The sequence below is a fragment of the Uranotaenia lowii genome, chromosome 2 (assembly GCF_029784155.1).
Source record: "Uranotaenia lowii strain MFRU-FL chromosome 2, ASM2978415v1, whole genome shotgun sequence".
Classification (NCBI taxonomy): Eukaryota; Metazoa; Arthropoda; class Insecta; order Diptera; family Culicidae; genus Uranotaenia; species Uranotaenia lowii.
Genome location: NC_073692.1, coordinates 197,381,642 through 197,402,564, shown reverse-complemented (window position 1 = coordinate 197,402,564; position 20,923 = coordinate 197,381,642).

Here is a 20,923-nt window from a genome sequence, read left to right as displayed (position 1 = left end):
TCTATACCACAGACACTCTGTGTCTATACTTCCTATTTTTCTAAAATACAAGAAAATCATTGTAAAACCTGGAGTCTAAAACTATTTAGGACACTTTCGGCAATTTTGTTCCACTTTTAGACCCGACATCACAAAAACATTGGTTCAATAATAACAAATCAATTATCCGTTTACTCTGGATAAATACTTTAAATCTGGACGCATGAAATCGGGTTTATCTTGGAGCTATGTAAACGTAATTATAATATTTTGTACTCAAAATGTAGGTCTTTTATTGCACTTTAAAGGAAAAATAACAAAAAAAAATATTCCGATGTGGTTTTGATGAATTTTCGAACATTTCGGCGAATACCACTCATCATAGTTTAGAAACCTCAGTGACCATTTTGTTCCACCAACTCTTCATCTCTGTTCCCCCCCCCCATGAAGATGGATATTTACGTCGTACTTCGTTAGAACCTTGTTGTACAACTACTGGTCACGTCCTTTGGCTACTATATTATGCTTCAATGTCCGGTTTGGGGCTACCTTGATCAATCTCAACACCTTTATATACAGTTTCCGAATCTTAGTTCCACTATGACGCTTGGTATGTGCGGCAAGATCAATAGTATACATCTCACGGAAACGTTTGAGAACGCTGCACACGGTTGATTTGACCATTTTTAACGATTTTTGACGTGGGTGTCCAAAATTAATTTTCGTTCCACGACTTCCATCACGTGTAACTTCTTTGAAACAAAACGAATCGTGATGAAAGCACTGATAGAGAAAACATTTGAAAACAAAGTACATGCTGTCAAACATTCCAGATCCGATCACTAGGAGCGCTTTCGGGAGCTCTTATATAATCTTTGATGACTGTAATCGATTGCACTTCCCTCAAAACTCCCGTGTGCAAATTTTCAAAGCAACCCATTGTATAATAATGTCAATATTGCTAAAAACAGTGAAAAATTAATTTATATGGACGACCCCTGGCAAAACATTTGACATCTGAAATCGGTTGCTCGTCCCTGAAAACTACCGTGTGCAAATTTTCATCCCAATCCGATGTAAAATAACGACGATATTGCATAAATATTGAAAGGTTTATATGGACGACCGGAACTCTCGTGTACCAATTTTCGTCTGAATCCGATATATAATTACGACAATATCGCATGAACAGTAAATAGTTAATATGGACGACCCCTTTGGCCGACCCCTAATTTTAGTTTGGATAAGTGAAATCAGTTGTTTGTCCTTAATAACTCCTATGTGCAAATTTTCATCCCAATCCGATATATAAAAACGTCAATATCACTAAGATACTGAAAATTTAATATGGACGACCCCTTTTTCCGACCCCTTACACTGAATTTGGTACCTCAAATCGATTGCACGACACTCAAAACTATCGTGTACCAATTTTCATCTGAATACGATGTATAATAACGACAATATCGCAAAAACAGCGAACGGTTAATATGGACGACCCCTTTGGCTGGCCCCTTACACAAAATTTGACACCTGGAATCGATTGCTAATCTTTCAAAACACTCATGTGCAAATTTTCAACACAATCCAACAAAAAGTAACGTTAATATCGCGAAAACAATATTTGTCTTGTATGGACGACCCCTTTCAGAAGGGGTTGCTTTGAAAATTTGCACACGGGAGTTTAAGATCACGTTTATCGTATTTTTACCACTGTGCAACGGGTCAAATTGAATTTGAAATCTGTTCAGCGGGCCGCACTCATAATATTATTTATGTTTTAATAGTTCGCAGAGCATATCGTCACTTATAACGACAAATTTTTGATGATAAAAATGGAAAATAAAACGAATTCATGGACGAACAGAAATTTAACAACATTTTTTTAATACAAGGTGAATAATATCATCCAAAATTGAACAGGCGCAAACATACTTATCATAAAAACTTCAGTACCTATTAGGGGGAAGTGTTCCTAAATGCGCATGTTAGGTAATATGCGCATACAGCCGATTGACGATATGGCTAGAGATTCATCATATCTAATCAGTGCAGTTTGAGGGTAGTACGCTTTTAACACATGGCAAGAAAAAATTAAATTGTTATATAAAGTCCAAAAAATTTAAAAATTCAAACAAGATTTTGTCAGTTTTGTTATAATATATTGAACTTTAATTATCGTGCGTACAGATTCTGTGAACAGAAATTTTAATGGTTTTTCTTTCTTATTCATCTGGAAATCGGAAATTCAACAAATTGAAGCTTTTGGCAAAGTTGTAGATGATAAGATATTGGAATACGAGACAGGTTCTGAATGCCCATTAGACTGAGTCGATTTGGGGTCATTTTGGAATTCCCCAAACCCTGGGGTCTAAAAAGCTTCGTATTGGTCTAAAACTCATCCATGATTTTTTGCAAAATTTTTAAGTACCGTTTACATGAGTAAATTTGAACTTTTAGGTTTGTGTGGGAAAATTGAATATTTTGTACTGAAAAATCAACATCACTTTTGTTTCGTCTGTGGAACCGAGCCAGCTGAAGGTTTTTGTGCCAATTTATAAAATTCCTTAAGGAAATTTTCCGCTGAACAACTTAGTCGAAGACCGTAACTTCGTATCTTATTAGGAAAAAAAGGTATTAGGTGTTGAACAGGGGTATGTCTTTTCGCACTGATAAACAATTAATTCAATTGACATCCCTGCAGGGTGCCTAGCGGGGTATTGCGTGACTACTTTCCATGCAACACTTCGCGAGGCTCAAGCAGTGATGTCAATTGAATTTATTCTTAATCAATGCGAAAAGACATACCCCTGTTAAACAGCTAATAACTTTTTTTCCTAATAAGATACGAAGTTACGGTCTTCGACTAAGTTGTTCAGCGGAAAATTTCCTTAAGGAATTTTATAAATTGGCAAAAAAAAACATTCAGCTGGCTCGGTTCCACAGACGAAACAAAAGTGATGTTGATTTTTCAGTACAAAATATTCAATTTTCCCATACAAACCTAAAAGTTCAAATTTACTCATGTAAACGTTACTTAAAAATTTTGCAAAAAATCATGGATGAGTTTTAGACCAAAACGAAGCTTTTTAGACCCCAGGGTTTGAGGAATTCCAAAATGACCCCAAATCGACTCAGTCTAATGCCCATATCAAGGCAGGTTAAATGCCTATATCAAGAAAAATAGATTATTCTTATAAATTTTTTACTTTCTATTATTTAAACATTAAATCTACGCTCAAATCACGATCTTACAGCGAAAAAAGAAGAACTTCATATTGATCCGATAAAAATACAATATGAACAAAATATTAACATGAAATATGGCCATATGGCATACTTAACTATGTTTCATGCAAAAGAACTAGTGATGTTAAAAATTTCACCAAAATTTCAGCCTTGACGTATGCCTAACATCCGGTAGAATGTTAAATGATTTCAAAATATTGCGGGTGTAAATGAAATATAGCTTAAAACATAAATATGCGCATTTAGCCCGCCGGTTTCGGAAATCGGCTTTTTTGACTTCTTTTATTATAAAATTATTTTCACAAAAACCGTAAGAGATTTTAACAGAAAAATTGCTCTTACGTATAGAAAACAGATGTCCGCTCATGTGCATATAGTTTTCAGGCTCCTATCTATCGGAATATGGGAGAAAATTAGTGTTTTCCTTAATATGCGCATATAGCCCGTCTCTACCCTACCATCCGGACCTAGCAAATCCGGGCTATTTTATCTAAATGCCTGGCAATATCCGAGCATTAGTTTTCAAAACTTTCAACTCCAAATCCGGGCAAATTTGGCCAAAACCAAGAAGTTATTCAACGAAATGAAAAACACATGAAAGAAATTTTTTCATCGAAACGTATTTAAGGCTTCCAAAAATTCGTTAATGGTTATTTTGACAAAATTTGCCTACAAGTTTCGTTTTTGTCGTAAAAATCAAATATTATCAATCAACCCCCTATTTGAGTTTTTTGTTCGTTTTTTTTGCAAATAAAATGTATAAATCCTTGCAAACTCCGGGCTTTTTTCAAAGAAATCCAGGCAACCGGACCGGGCCGGACTTTTCTCAAATTTGATAGCAAATATCCATCTTGGCAAGGCCGGATAAATCCGTTTAATCTGGCAAGCTTACCCTATAGATATTGTCTTTTGGAGGAATCAATCTGATGAATTATGGCACATATATTTCCTATACTTCAGGCGCTTATTGTTGACTGTTCTTTATAGAAAAAATTGTCATAGTTTCGATACTTGTATCATTGCATTATATCAAAAAGGTGAACAAAATATAATTTGATAAAAAAGGATGTATGTTTTTGAAATTCTCGTCCGTTCGATTGAAATCAATCTTCAATAAAAAATTCAACAGAAAGTAAAATCATGTGTTTCAAAATTTTTGCACCTATTTTCATTTATTTAACCGTTTCTAGAGGAACTAAGTTTTTATATGTTCACAATCTACATATAACTAAATGTTGAACGCTGGGATCTTATCTTCCCGGAATGGACAAAAAAGATGGGAATAGAAGGTTTAAAGACGAATGCGTACGCAGTTTTTTGCCAAAATTTTAAGTATATTCCATAATTTTCAAAAAACATATTTTGCTCGAAAATTCAGGTGCGTCTTATACACCGTTAAAAACGGTACTTGTATTTTTGATACAAGTACTAAAACGTTTATCAAAATTTAGTACAGGAACGAAGTTTATAGCCACCTATATTTTATTCGATGAAATAATTTTATAGTAAGCTATTTATAAATGCTCGTTCGAGGTTCTTCAAACTTACACAGCATACAAAATGGCGCTAGTGATGTCTTTAGCTACAGAATCTGGAATCTAGATACAATATTGCACGCAAGTTTGAATAAAGCTTTCTAATGCCTTTTCAAGCTAACAGCTACGACAAGACGACAACATGGCCTCCATAGTACAATTCAGTGTAGTTAGGAAGCTTTTGGGAACAGGCATACATTTTCCTCTAACAAGAATCTGCTAAATAAGCTCACGAAAGCTTTATAGTATCAGTTCAGGAACAGGAAAGATGCATGTTGCATGACACCTAATGCTGCGGAGAAAAGTTTAATAAAAGCTACATTCTTTTCTGGAATGACAGGCTTGCAACAAGCCGCGTGTTGCATTACTTTCCCTTTAGAATATTTGTGAAAAGTATGGATTCCAATTTAAAAACTGTTTTCATATTTCTCGTAAATCATGCAACTTTTTAGAGTTTCTCCAATTGTGCGACTCATTTGTTTCATTTTTAATTTATTTTTGAAAAATTATTTAAAATTCAACGAATTTAAACTCCCCACGGGTAAATATGTCCCGAATCCCGAAAAAAAACGAATTCTTGAGTCAGAAAAATAAAGAAAATAGATCATTTCTTCATTTTCTTAACCAAAATTCATCATTTATTTATTCTGCATTCTTCTTTCTGCTTTCTGCTCTCTGCTTTCTGCTTTCTGCTTTCTGCTTTCTGCTTTCTGCTTTCTGCTTTCTGCGTTCTGCTTTCTGCTTTCTGCTTTCTGCTTTCTGCTTTCTGCTTTCTGCTTTCTGCTTTCTGCTTTCTGCTTTCTGCTTTCTGCTTTCTGCTTTCTGCTTTCTGCTTTCTGCTTTCTGCTTTCTGCTTTCTGCTTTCTGCTTTCTGCTTTCTGCTTTCTGCTTTCTGCTTTCTGCTTTCTGCTTTCTGCTTTCTGCTTTCTGCTTTCTGCTTTCTGCTTTCTGCTTTCTGCTTTCTGCTTTCTGCTTTCTGCTTTCTGCTTTCTGCTTTCTGCTTTCTGCTTTCTGCTTTCTGCTTTCTGCTTTCTGCTTTCTGCTTTCTGCTTTCTGCTTTCTGCTTTCTGCTTTCTGCTTTCTGCTTTCTGCTTTCTGCTTTCTGCTTTCTGCTTTCTGCTTTCTGCTTTCTGCTTTCTGCTTTCTGCTTTCTGCTTTCTGCTTTCTGCTTTCTGCTTTCTGCTTTCTGCTTTCTGCTTTCTGCTTTCTGCTTTTCTGCTTTCTGCTTTCTGCTTTCTGCTTTCTGCTTTCTGCTTTCTTCTTTCTTCTTTCTTCTTTCTTCTTTCTTCTTTCTTCTTTCTTCTTTCTTCTTTCTTCTTTCTTCTTTCTTCTTTCTTCTTTCTTCTTTCTTCTTTCTTCTTTCTTCTTTCTTCTTTCTTCTTTCTTCTTTCTTCTTTCTTCTTTCTTCTTTCTTCTTTCTTCTTTCTTCTTTCTTCTTTCTTCTTTCTTTTTTCTTCTTTCTTCTTTCTTCTTTCTTCTTTCTTCTTTCTTCTTTCTTCTTTCTTCTTTCTTCTTTCTTCTTTCTTCTTTCTTCTTTCTTCTTTCTTCTTTCTTCTTTCTTCTTCTTCTTCTTTCTTCTTTCTTCTTTCTTCTTTCTTCTTTTTTATTAAATTTTCTTCTTCTTTTATCCTCACATATATTATCTTCAATCTTTTTTTAATTTTAATCTTTCATTCGAGATTTAGTTATCCCCAGTGTTGACATTGGTTGTGTAGAACAAACATGAGTCATTTTCGCAGATCTGTTGATGCAATTGTTCATCAAGATTAGACTTGATCTTTCAGGGGAAATCGAAATTGCATTTGGAAATGCACAAAAAAAAAAAACGGGGAACGCAACAACGAACGATTTGGGACGAACTAAAATCCGCCTGTCAATTATTCTTCGCATCGTTCCAGCCAAAGTCCTCGCCTTAAATCCTTCGAAGTCTGTTCCCGAATATTCAGATCCAGTTTAACGGTTGTTTGCCAGCAATAATCGCACGAGCTGGATTGTTTCGTGCGTATAATTTCCGGATACGCTAGCTCTGGCTGGAGTTCTTGTCGGTCCCGTGAATGGAACTAGTAGATAGAGATCCCGGGTCCTCAGGAGATTAGCCGCCGGGGAATGCCCAAATGAACAACGGCGATTCCGGAATACAGACATCATCTATTGGTGATGAGACACAGACACAGAGAAAGGGAGAGAGTCTTAATGCTCGTTCGCTAGCTCGCTTTCATGAATGATGATGATGATTGGTTGATAGCAAAGATGATATCCTAGATAAAGCTCAATTGAAGTGCGTGTGTGATTACTATTTCCACATCGTTGGATCACGTTCCGGATTAATGTTTTTGAAAGAGATCCAGCCAAGCCTAGGGCTGCGAAATTGGGCACGACTCCGAGGGAATTTAGGTTTGTTTGACTTAGTTTTGACACAGAATGATCATCAGTTGTAAATCATCTCAATCATACTGGATTTTGAGCTCTCGACAATTTTGTTAAAAATAATATTTTTTTTTATTCATCCTCAACAATCAGTAACCAATAATGCAATTTTTTCATGACCCAGGATTCAATTGATTCCAATTCAGTTATTTACCTGGTGAAGGCTTCAGTAAAATGATCCGAAGCGTTCAGCAGAAGTAGGTACGACATCAATGAATATCTCAGGAATATGATATACTAGAAACGTTGCCGGTGTCACTGATATTTTTGTTGTTGTCGATCTATCTCGCTGGTGATGACAAATACAATTTGATATTGATGCTTGTCTTCTTCTTCAAACAACCGAGCTCTGCTCTGCTCTGCTGGGTTTGGTGCCACTTTTTCTAATGGAAAACGCTTTTCCTCGCAGTGAGTGGGGAAACAGAAATTCAGTCACTGGTACACCATTCCTTCTGTATTTTCCCTTTCCCTCGTCTGAGCAGAACAGCAGTTTCAGAGGGTAGAGAGGAAAAAAAACAAAATGAACGATATCGTGTTTCCTCCAGCCGGAACCGGAACCTTGGCACGGTTTCGTGTTATTTTATTAGAAGATATTTGCTAATAAATTGACGCCAGTTGATTTGGATTGCTCTTGTCGGCGAATTTGAATTTGTCAACCGACGATGTGGGAGGCTGGATGGTTGGCTCGTTTGCTGAGCTGGAGCACAAATCATCTCGGGCTGTTAGCATTGGAATACAGTCTTGATATTGATTTTCCTTTTCCGTTGCTTTGCGTCTGTTTTGAATTTCTGGTGGGGTTGAATTTTTTAACTGTTTTATTTATAAAACAAGACAAAAATTTATAAAAAATTCTTGAAATGATTAATCAAGACGTTAATGATACTTTTAAGCACAGCTTCATGGTCAAACTCTTAAAAATCATCAAACCTGTCATATTTGCTTTTCCAATTATATACATAGACATGGTTAGAACCGTGAATATCAACCCCCATTACACAGTGCACAATGGGGAAAAAAGTCTATAAACCGCTAAGACATTCAATATCTTCCATTCTACATGAACCACATCTATGAAAATGAAAATATACTTTTTTTAGTGAAAATGTCATGAAAATCAATTGGACATAGTTTCAGGTGCTACACAAGCTTACGAAGGGAAATACAGTGCCTTTTTAACCCCTACTCCTCTATATTTTGAAAACAATCCAGAAAAACACTGACTAGATCATTTTGAACAAAAATAGATCTATTTCGTGTGATTTTTTTTTCGAGAAATCTAATATAAGCCGATTGAGCCACCGCATGCATCGGAAAAAGGAGTTTTGGTTGTTTTACCCTCATTTTTCCAACACTTTAAATAAAGATCCTAAAAAGCTGGTTCTGACTTAAACATTTTGAACCAACGAAGACTTATCCTATGTGTTTTTTCCAGGGAATTGAATGGAGGCTGTTTAAGTAACCACACGCATCGTAAAATGGAGTTATTGCTGATTTTACCCTCAATTCCCCTAGATTTTTCAATGAATTGCGAAAAAAACGTGCTCGGACTGGAAATTTTTTTAAGAAATGTATCCTATCTTGTGTGATTTTTTCCAAGGAATCGAATGAAAGCTATTGAAGCCACCGCACGCTTCGTAAAATGGAATTATGGCAGTTTTACCCTCAATTCCCTAACATTTTTAATATAATTAAGAAAAAGCTTGTTCGGACTAGAATATTTTGGTGCAAATGAGATCTATCTTGTGTGTTTTTTGCAGATAAATCGAATGAAGGTTATTTGAGCCGCCGCATTGGAAAATGAAGTTAAGGCTGTTTGAATCTCAATTCCCATACATTTATTAAATACTAGCTGATCCCATACGAACTCCATTTCGCTTTCAACTTGGAATATGTCATGAACAGTTTGTATAAAAGTTAATTGCCAAGCATTTTCCAGATTCATTGTTAAGTAATAATTTCGAAAATATTGGACGATCATTTCTTCAGTCGTCTGCTACTAAATATGAAATCAGGAGTCAAAAACCACGTGTGTAAATTTCGACTAAATCATTGCATAACAACGCAATTATTGCCAAAAAGCTAAACCCCTTTCGGGGGCTCTTATCTTATATAAACTTTGATATCTGAAATCGATTGCCCTTCCCTTCTCTAGCTCTTAAGACGGCTGAGTCTATAGAGGACAAACAAACAAACAAACAAACAAACAAACAAACAAACAAAACAACAAACAAACATACAGAAATCGCTTTATATATATATATATATATATATATATATATATATATATATATATATATATATATATATATATATATATATATATATATATATATATATATATATATATATATATATATATATATATTTTTATATATATATATATATATATATATATATATATATATATATATATATATATATATATATATATATATATATATATATATATATATATATATATATATATATATATATATATATAGATTTCAGAAAAAAAGCACGTTCTCACTTGAAAATTTTGAACCAAATGAGACTTATCTTGTGTGATTTTTTTTCCGAGGAATCGAGTGAAGACTATTGAAGTCACCGCACGTTTCGTAAAATGAAGTTATGGCTGATTTTAGCTTCGATTCCCCTAATATATTCAACTAGCTGATCCCATACGAACTCCGTTTCGCTTTCAACTTGGAAAATGTCATGAACAGTTTGTATGAAAGCCAATTGCCAAGCATTTTCCAGATGCACTTCTGAATTCATTGTTAAGTAATAATTGCAAAAATATGGGTCGATCACTTTGTCTGTCGTCTGCTACTAAATTTGAAATCAGAAATCTCTCGACCGTGCCAAAAAACCACGTGTATAAATTTCGACTCCATCATTACATAACAACGCAATTATTGCCACAAAGCTTAACCCCTTTCGAGGGCTCTTATACAATCTTTGATGACTGAAATCGATTGCCCTCCCCTCAAAACTCCCGTGTGCAAATTTTCAAAGCAATCCTTTGTATAATAACGTCAATATTGCTAAAAACAGTGAAAAATAATTTATATGGACGACCCCTTTCGTCGACCTCTGGCAAAAAATTTGACATCTGAAATCGGTTGCTCGTCCCTGAAAACTACCGCGTGCAAATTTTCATCGCAAACCGATGTAAAATAACGACGATACTGCAAAAATATCGAAAGGTTTATATGGACGCCCCCTTTGCCGGCCCCTTACACTGAATTTAATACCTGAAATCCATTGCTCATCTCTCAAAACTCTCGTGTACCAATCAGGGGCGGTCCTAGAGCTGGCTCTTGGGGGGGGTGATTTTACAATTTTCAAAAATCAGTCAATATAAAGGAACGTTAATAAATATCTGGTGAAAAAACTATCATTTGAGTGAGCGAAAGGAGGGGGAGGGGTTGCGGGGGGGGGGATGGTCATTTGCAAATGAGTCTACAATTTAAGCTGCACACTGCTTCTCCTTCCCCTATGAATTTCGCTGAACAACATGTATTTAAAAAAGTATGAAACAAGAAAACTTTATCAAAGTTTCTCTTTATACTCATTTTAATATCCTTCTACACAACTTACACATCCTTTTATAAAACAACCAGTGAATCTATAATATCATCTACGAAAATTTTTTTAATAATTTTTTTATTTGTATTTGGTATTTTAAAATTGTCACTTTATTTTCATAGAACTTCTTGTTAAAAATGTTATTTTTCTATGAAAAATAATAGACGCGTTGTTGAGAAATGAAAAAGTTGAAAAAAAAATTCAAGTTATCTTAATTAATTCCTGAGCTTCTAAATATTAGCGCTCTGATGTTATATAATTTTTTGGAAGTATTTTATTTTCCACCGATAAGGCCGTAAACTAATTAACAAACTTAACTAACGGGCATCAAATTGTTGATTGAGGTATTCTACTGAATCGTGATTTGGAAATTCAGTATTATTTATTATTTTCAAATTTGGAAACACCATATTTGAAATATACAATTTAAATAGACATTAAGTAGAAAATACGATTATCAAAATCAGTTTCTGAATATGAAGCTTCTGGAACCTAATTCAATTTCATTTGCTCTTGAATTTACAGTTTTCATGCGAAATATTCAATTTAATTGTACTACAACAAACAATAATGAAAAAAAGGGATTTGTCTTTTTTTATTGTTCATGAAGGTACCTAAACATAATTCCTAAACTTAAAAAAAAAAATTAAATTATAATATACTTATATACAGTGTTCGGCACCAAAGCGCTAATCCGCTAATCGCTAGTAAGTCCGCTAACTTTTCATTAGCGGTTCAATATTGCCGCTAAATTTTTATTGTTCTAGCGAATTAAAAAGTTCCGCTAGTTTTTGGTTCCGCTAATTGTAGACCGTTAAATCCCATATATTTGTATCAATTTCTCGAGTTATTAGTGATAGAATAAACTTTTTGTCATTAATCAAGTTAAGGCGACATTGGGCATCGTTCTGATTGCTTGATTGGATTCATTGGAGCAATATGTACCCGAGTTAGAGGAAAGATGTATTAATTGTCATCTTTCTTTCTATATCACTTTTTTTCGCAACATCTATAGAAGATGATAATCATAACAGGTGTTCATCATAAAACAATTAATCAACATTTGTTTTAAAAGAGTTGGAATGTTAACTTTCCACAATATAGTTTTTAGAGATTTTACAGATCAGCGCATATTAAAATAAAATCAGAATCACCATAGAATGATTATAGTTCATTGTAGCCTTCGTTTTAAGTTCAAATAGAAATAATATAAGTGTTCACGTTTGAAAATACTGCTGGAAATTTGAAAAGGGGGAAAACATGTTAAAGATTTAAAAAATGAGGATAATTTAAAATAATGCAAAAAATAACAAAATGGAATAAATTGCACGTAAACTTGTCTACAACGAAATTGCACACTCTCTACTTTGCACAAAACCATAAATCGAGTAAATCTTTAACCAAAATTCAAATAAAAAAAAAATGAAATATGTAGTTAATCATCTTCCACATTTAGTCCTTTTGCTCTTGTAATTGTTTTAAAATTCGGTAATTTTTCTATTAGTACAACACAGAGAGGTGATGATAAACCCATATTTGACAGTTTTGGTCTTGCTTATATAATTGTATGAAAATTCGAACAGTTTATAGACTTTTATAAAAATATTTGAAACTTTATTCATTCCTCTTTGGGGAGTTGGAAAAAACGGAGGGGGGGGAGGGCGTGACAAAAGGAGAATCAGATATTTGTTCCGGCAACAGTTAGCGATTAGCGATAGCGCTTTAAGCTTAAAGCGATAACTTTTTTGGCACATTTAGCGTTTTTAATTAGCGATCGCTAACTTTTAATGAGTTAGCGATTCACATAGCGGCGCTAATTTTTCAGTTAGCGATGCCGAACACTGCTTATATATAATATAATTAACTGAAGGGTTGATTCTGAAAGTTAACACTTTTCTTTGGTGAAGAGTCTCAATCATTTGCAATTGAAATAGCCAAGCTTTCAGATTCAGAATATCATACCTTAAGCTAAATTTTAACTTAAAATTTCAATATTATTGTGTAGATGAGCTGAAAGCAGTATCGGTGACATAATTGCTGTAGATCTTGAAATCCACGAGTGTTGGTTAAAAATCACTAAAAGATCTTCTAACTGTTTAGCATGAATAAATAGTGGAATGATAAGGGGATAGTTTTAATTCACAAGGGAAACATTAAAACCGAGGCAAATTGATTTTGGTTAATATGTAATATGTAAAACCTTTTCATTGTCTTTTATTCATTCAACGATACAGATTAGAGGGAAAAATGCCAAAAAGTGACAAATTTCCGAAAAAAAACAACACAGATTTCGTCTAGATAATCTTCGTATTTTAAAAAATGGGGAAACAAACTTACTTCTATATTTTTTTCTCATGGAGAATAACACATAGTCTTCATGAAAATGGATTTTTAAGTTAAAACCTTTTTTCTAATTCTTTTGGATTAAAATGAATTAAATATTGCTAAAAAGTGCACATATTTTTTCAATGAACCTTTTTTTTTCAAAATGTCTACCGGAAACAAGAGCTGATATAAAAAATACAAATTTGCATTTGTGCTCCTTAATAAATCGAAATCAGTTTTCTTATACTCTGTATCTCGGAAAATGTGAATTTTGTTTCCTTGTGTTATAGTTTTGAATGCAGATTTTGGGTTCTAGAGATAAATTCGAATCTCTATCGCCAACACCAATTCCTTCATATTGAAACAGCTTTTATAAATACTTTTTTTGTTCCTTTTGGACTCAAAAAACTCATAGGGAACGTAAAAGTCATAACACGTAATCTCTTTTTTCGATTTATTGTTGCTGAAATCTCTTGAGAAGATTTTTTTTTAAATTTAAATAATTACTATGAATACTTTATATTCGATTTCTTTTTGGCAGTGCTTGTATTTTTTTAATGGTCATCCATAATATAAATGTTTGATGTGATACATTTCAAACAGAATTAAATAAAATCAGATCTGAAATTTAAATTTTTGTTTTTGAATTTCATAATATAGGTTACTAATTTTAAGTTTATAATTCATATTTGAATGGTGAAAAATTAAGAGTGAAAAAAAAACTCGCGAAATAGAATCTTTACTGTGATTCAGAATTTGAATTCCTATTTTGCAATAATTCAAGAATTCCTCGTTAACGCAAGTAAAAATAGCACTACTTTAGATTTTAAAATGAGGTTAGGATTACACAACTGATATGACTTTACAAAGTTTACAAATTTTCAATAAACCAGCTGTAAACAAAAAAAAACAGAATTTTGAATTCAAACTTATATTTCAATTTCTGATATGTATTAGCTTTTTATTCTTAAATTAAAGTTTTATTAGTATGATTTTTCCTGATCTGAATTGATAGTTTTCCATCGATTTAATACATATTACAAAAAAAATCCTAATGGGAAGCTTCTCGCTCCTCAAAACTTTATCAAAAACGAATTTAATGCGGCATCAACACTTGTTGTTTATTACGATTGAATTTGTTTAATGTAATAATAGTGACTTAAAGACGGAAAGGAATTTGAATTGAAGGCATACGTTTCATGAACGCCTGGATGGATAATTTGACTGAAATTTAAATTTCTTACAATAAATGCAATTTAACACTTGAAGGCCTGTGACTTTTTCTATTTTGTAATTAAATTAAAATTCGAAACAAAATCAAGAATTTATAAGCTCTGAGTTTGAAGCAAGTATAAAATTAATTACGATTTGTTCGTGTTAATTTAGGCATATGAGGGAAATTAGTGACAATTAAAAAAAAAAAGTTGTTCTTACGTTTCATTAATAGCAAATCAACACTCAACATTACACTTTTGTTGAGTTACTTATCAACAAAAGTTATTTGGTATAATTCAGTTGAGTTGAGTTTGGTGGGCCGACTTTCTTCAATATTGAGCCATTTAAATGATAAATTAACTTTTTTTGATGAATAAACACCCCCACGGAGTGGAAAATTTTGAAAATTTAAAAGCATATCTACTAAGAAAAGTTCCAACTTTTTATAGAAATTCGAGCTTTTGCGGATATTTGGTAACGGTTTTTTGCCGCTTGGGGGGGGTGATCACCCCGATCACCCCCCCCATAGGACCGCGCCTGGTACCAATTTTTGTCTGAATCCGATGTAAAATAACGATAATATCGCATCAACAGTGAACAGTTATTATGGACGACCCCTTTGGCCGACCCCTGATATTAGTTTGGATAAGTGAAATCAGTTGTTTGTCCCTAATAACTCCAATGTGCAAATTTTCATCCCAATCTGATGTATAAAAACATCAATATCACTAAGATACTGAAAATTTCATATGGACGACCCCTTCTGCCGGCCCCTTACACTAAATTCGATACCTCAAATCGATTGTACGTCACTCAAAACTATCGTGTACCAATTTTCATTTGAATACGATGTATAATAACGCCAATATCGCAAAAACAGCGAACAGGTAATATGGACGACCCCTTTGGCTGACCCCTTACACAAAATTTGACACCTGAAATTGATTGCTCGTCTTTCAAAACACTCATGTGCAAATTTTCAACATGATCCGACGAAAAGTAACGTCAATATCGCGAAAACAATATTTGTCTTGTATGGACGACCCCCTTCAGAAGGGGTCATTCAAAAATCTAAAAACATTTTTCATCTTTCCTGGTCCTAATGAGCATCCATGCCAAATTTCAGCTCTCTATCCCTTAAGACGGCTGAGTCTATAGAGGACAAACAAACAAACAAACAAACATACAGAAATTGCTTTTTATATATATAGATAAATTATGATAACAGTAAGTTAGGATTGAAATATTTTGAACCAAATGAGACCTATCTTGTGTGATTTTTTCGAGGAATCGAATGAAGGCTATCTGAGCACCACGTTTTTTTTAAAGCCATAACTTCATTTTACCAAAACAACACACATGATAAGTCACATTTGGTTTTAAATGTTCAAGTCCAAACATGCATTTTTCTGAAATATTTGAAAACTGTAGGAAAATTTAGGGTAAAGCAGCCAATAACTCCATTTTCCGATGCGTACAAAGGTTAAAATAATCTTCATTCGATTCCTCGGAATAATCACACCAGATACTACCCATTTATTTTAAAATTGTTCTGCGCGAAAAAGATTTTTTTTCGGAATTAATTGTCGGGAAAACGAAGGGAAATGTTAGGGAGCCATACCCCCAGTTTGCGATGCGTACGGTGGCTGAAATAGCCTGCATTTGATTCTTAAAAAACATAAGATAAGTCTCATTTGGTTCAAAATTTTCAAGCCCGAACAAGCTTTTTCTGAAATAATTGAAAAATGATGGGAATTTGAGGCTAAGATAGCCATAACTTTATTTTTCAATGCGGCTCAAATGGTTTTCGTTTGATTCCTTAAAAAACACTCAACATAAGTCTCATTTGATACAGAATTTTTAAGGCAGGAGTTGATTTTTTCTGAATTTATTGGAAAATGTAAGGAATTGTGATTTAAAACAGCCATAGCTCCATTTTCCAATGCAGGTGGGCGGTGTTTCAAAAGGCCAGTTAGTCTTCAAAAATATTTCAACTAAATATTCATAAAGCAAGTTCAACTCATTAGCTTCCAAATCGGCTTACTAGGTAGACAATATGTTGTTTGATAACAGAGATAAGCGTTAAATAAAAATGCACGTTTGAGAAGGCTTATCCCAAACTTTTGGCCGTTACATCATACTGCGGGGTGATTCCAAACTTTTGGACGATAACTTATGTAGATAGTTTAGTAAGTTTAAGTACATTGCAAATATTTTTCACAAAATTAAACAAATGTGTTTTGAAAAGTATGAAAAAAAAGGATTCGAATGCAATTCGATTTTTAAAATTTGGTTCACCTCACCCTGAGATGATTGGGTTTGAATTTTAAGTGCAGTTTTTTTGGAAAATGTCCCAACTTTAACCTTAGTTTAGGTAATATAAACTTAACGAATACATTTTGTCAAAAACATACAAAGAAGATTTCGCTCACGATCTTTCGAATGAGATCTAAAGAATAGCAATATGTCATAAGATGGCCTAAATATGGCCGATCAAAACTTCCAGGTTTTTGAAGGAGTGATCCCAAACTTTTGGCCGGCAGTGTTGGTTTCGTTTGGTATAAAATAATCAAGTCCGAACATGCCTTTCTGCAATATTTAAGGGGAATTAAGGATAAAACAGCCATAACTCCATTTTCCAATGAGTGCAGGGGCTCAAATAGCCTTCATTAGAATTTATCGAAAAAAAATCACACAAGATAGGCCCATTTGGACTCGATAGGCTGTGGCCGTCAATGACGGACGTGTTTTATTTTTTTTAAAAAAATTCGACACTGTTAAAATCCAAGTTTAAACCATATTAAATTTTTGTGAAGTTAATTCCAAGTCAAATCCGAAGGTTTTCCGGTATCAGCTCTACAAGACGGAAAATTTTTCAAGAGGTCTCAAACCCTTATTTCAAATGATGATTTGTCCTGTCTTCCTGGAATGCTGTCAGCCACTCATACTAATCGGGGATGAAACCTTCGGAGTCATTCATTGATGTTTGGCATCCGGAAAACGTTTAAGTTAAGTATTCTCATTTTTTTATAATAAGTTGATTAAAACTTGTAAATTTTACCTAACTACTACAATGTTGTCAATGTGAAAAATTATTCACAAATGTTCGTGGCACATTAATAACGTCGTAAAACAACATTTTGTTATTTTTATGGAATAATTTTAAATGTTTTCAAACCAATCGTTATTTCATAAATTCAAAATATTAATTTAATCAGTTCTATTACAAAATTGATCCCTTTTTTGGTTTAAAAATAAATTTTATTCTTGTATCAAACCTAAACTTGGATTAACTTACTCAATAGCCTGTTTAGAATTTCTTAATTTCCCATCATTTTTTTTTATTCAAATGTCCAAAACATTGAATCGATCGTTATTCATGTATATTATGATAAAATCATAAACAAGACACAAGTTAATTTTTAATGTTTCTGATTAAATGGTGGAAGTCGTTACAAGAATCTTTCAATCAAAATTGCTTAAAAAATTAACATATTTTTTCTATGTGATACCATTCTCTCCATTTCTCATAAAAAAAAAGTTCTATTTGGACTAGATTTCTCCAATGGTTCAATTCACTTTTTTTTTCAACCTCTTTCTGAATTTTTCTCCAGAAGATTTGAACTTTTACACCTTTCATACGTTTTAAATTCCTACATAAATATGATTTAGAACATCAGATCGAGTATCATTTCGAACTTTGAATTATGTGAGCAACAACTATTATAGATACAGATAAAGATGGAGATCAAGTGTATACGATTGACTTCGAATGTGTTTTAGTCGTAATCACCATTCAAAATTGTTGTTTCTTATTTCGCTCAAATGTTTTGATAAATAAAAATATATTTCAGGAGAAAAAAATTGCTGATAACCACTGCTGAACACTAGTCAAAAGTGTTTCCTATTATTTCCTTTCCCCCAAAATTCCCAACCAAATTTTTTGCAAGGATGCAGGGGTGACCTCGGTCCTTAAGCACAAAATTGTCTAATTTTTAATTTTTTCTAACCTATCTATTGACTACTAGGACGTGGCCGGCGCCGTTATTGATGTTCAAAGAGAGAGCATCAGTTTTGTGCATTGTGAATGTGTAGCCAATCCCAGGTTCCGTTCATTTGACCTCTGAACAAAATTGATGGCCTCGGTCAATCACGGAGTAGCAACCATTGGCGATGTGGATCTCGTTCTACTGAGCCACGCCTGTGATATTGGAATCCGAAATGTATTGACTTGTATTTAAACCAAATTTAGAAATCAATCACCGAGTATACTCGAATATTTTTAAATTCTTTATCAAAACATCTTAAGGTGCATTTCAGGTTGAATGATTCAAGGTGGATGTGAGTAGTCAATCAAGCAAAGCTAAGCTAAAACACACAAGATAGGCCTATTTTTGTTAAAATTTTCTAGTCTAAATCAGTGTTTTTCTGGATTGCTGATAAGCTCGGCGTCTGAAACTATGTCCAATCGATTTCCCAGACATTTTCACTATAGCAAAACAATATTTGATTTGAATCAATATTGACATAGATTTGGTTTATGTAGGAGGGAAGATATCGAATTTCTCCGCGTTTTATACACTTTTTTCCTAATTGTGCCGTGTCTAATTTGGGACCTTAACAAAGTTAAATACGGCATTTCTGAAAATTTGGTTTATGTTTCATGACACAGTTCCCCTTATCAGTGGTTCCCTGTCCAACGCACAATTCACCAGAAAAATCTATCTGGGATATAGTACAAAGTTTTTGAAGATTTGCAAAAAAAAGTAATTATTTTTTTTTTATTTTAATTTCAAACTTACATTTTGATGCATTTCTTGAATAATAAATAAAATGTTACCAATTTTTGAACCAAACATTGAGGCAAAAATTTACAAGTGGCTGGAAACACTAAAGTAAATTTTAAAGCCCTGCTTTGGGTCGATTCACGCACTGGCTGACCTCACTGATTTTGACACTTCGCAGTTCCTGTTTTGATTCCTTCCTTTCAAATTCTACATGCTTAATAAACAAACAGGCGGCGGCAATGCTATTCAAACCGTATGGAGCACATCTTTCGGATTTCCCCTTTTTTCCCCTCGTTTCGACCGATTTAAGCTTTTTTCTTCAGATTTAAGCTTTCGTCTCCTATCTTCTCAAGGTAAAAAAAGCTTAAATCTGAGGAAAAAAAGCTTAAAAACGAGATTCACCAAGACTTACTCAAAAGATGTTGGTCACACGATACATAGACAAATCGTGTATCGTTGCAGGGATCTGTAAACAAAGCGAACATTTGGGTCTTCATTTAATTTTCACTTACACATATTTAGCAATATTTCTCAAGTATATTTTGGGACAACAAAATTATTATTTTTATAGATACTGAGGCAATATCATACCGTAAAAATTTAGAATAGTTCAGCCCTTTTCTTTCAGTTCGTGAACTACATTGGAACCTTCTGTTCTGGTCAAAATCACACAAGAAGCTTCGGGACATTCGATTCCGCATATTTGAAGAAGCTTGCACATTGCGACATAAGATAGGATTTTTTTAAAGTTAAAACGCTGCCACAGAATATTCATGGCAAAGTGGATCGGTTCAAAAGAAAAACTATGGAAAACCGGGTTGAAAAAAATGTTGAAACATTTCAATAATCAAGTGTTTAATCCGAATGTTTCAAGAATTTTCAGCTTTATGTTCATTCCAGTTGATATTACCGCTAAGAAACTAAAAAAAGCGCTAAATTAAGTTCACAAAACGGAATTTGGTTTCTTCATTTTCTTGACCGAGCAGCTACAAGGAAAGAAAAGTATAGTATTTCAACCAATAATCCACTTATATTCAATCATATTTCTGATTAATTCTTGACCAACTATAAATATTAAGCTTTCAACTATTATATATAATTGATTATCTGTTTGTTTGACGGCCATGATCTTCAAATTCGGAAATCACAATTAATAATCACCCCTTCCCTGCTTAATTCCCTGCTGTTCCTGGCCTTTCCCAACAAATTGTTTTTTTTTTTCATTCTGTTGCTTCCATGTCGGAAGCTGCACACATCCATGCAGCAGGATTAGGCAGAACAACAGAAAGCTGTCGAATGGGTCGAAAATAAAAAATAAGAAATTTCCCCGCAGAAAGATTCCTAAAGATTAAAATATCAACCGCTGGTTGAGTCTATTATATTTATAGTTGATTACGTAGAATCAATCATAAATACAATTGAAGTTCAATCTATCATATTTACAATTTTACTATTATTAATGAATCTGTTATATTTATAGTTGATTGCAGGAGGTCATTCAGCAAGTTATAGTTTAATCTATTATATTTATAGTTGAATGCCTGAATTCAATTATACAGTTGTAGTTGAATCTATTATGTTTATAGTTGAATCAATCATACTATTATAGTTAATTCTATAACATTTACAGTTGATTCAACCAGCAGTATTTGATTGAATCTATTTTATTTATAATTGAATTCAAAAAAATCAACTACACTTTGATGATTGATATGAACAGCTGAAATAATTGGAACAACTCTCGTCTTTTTTCTCCGTGTACACAAAATAAATTTACCGCACTGCATTTTCCGTTTGTAAAATTTTGTAAACAGGTTCTGCAAGTTATCACCACAA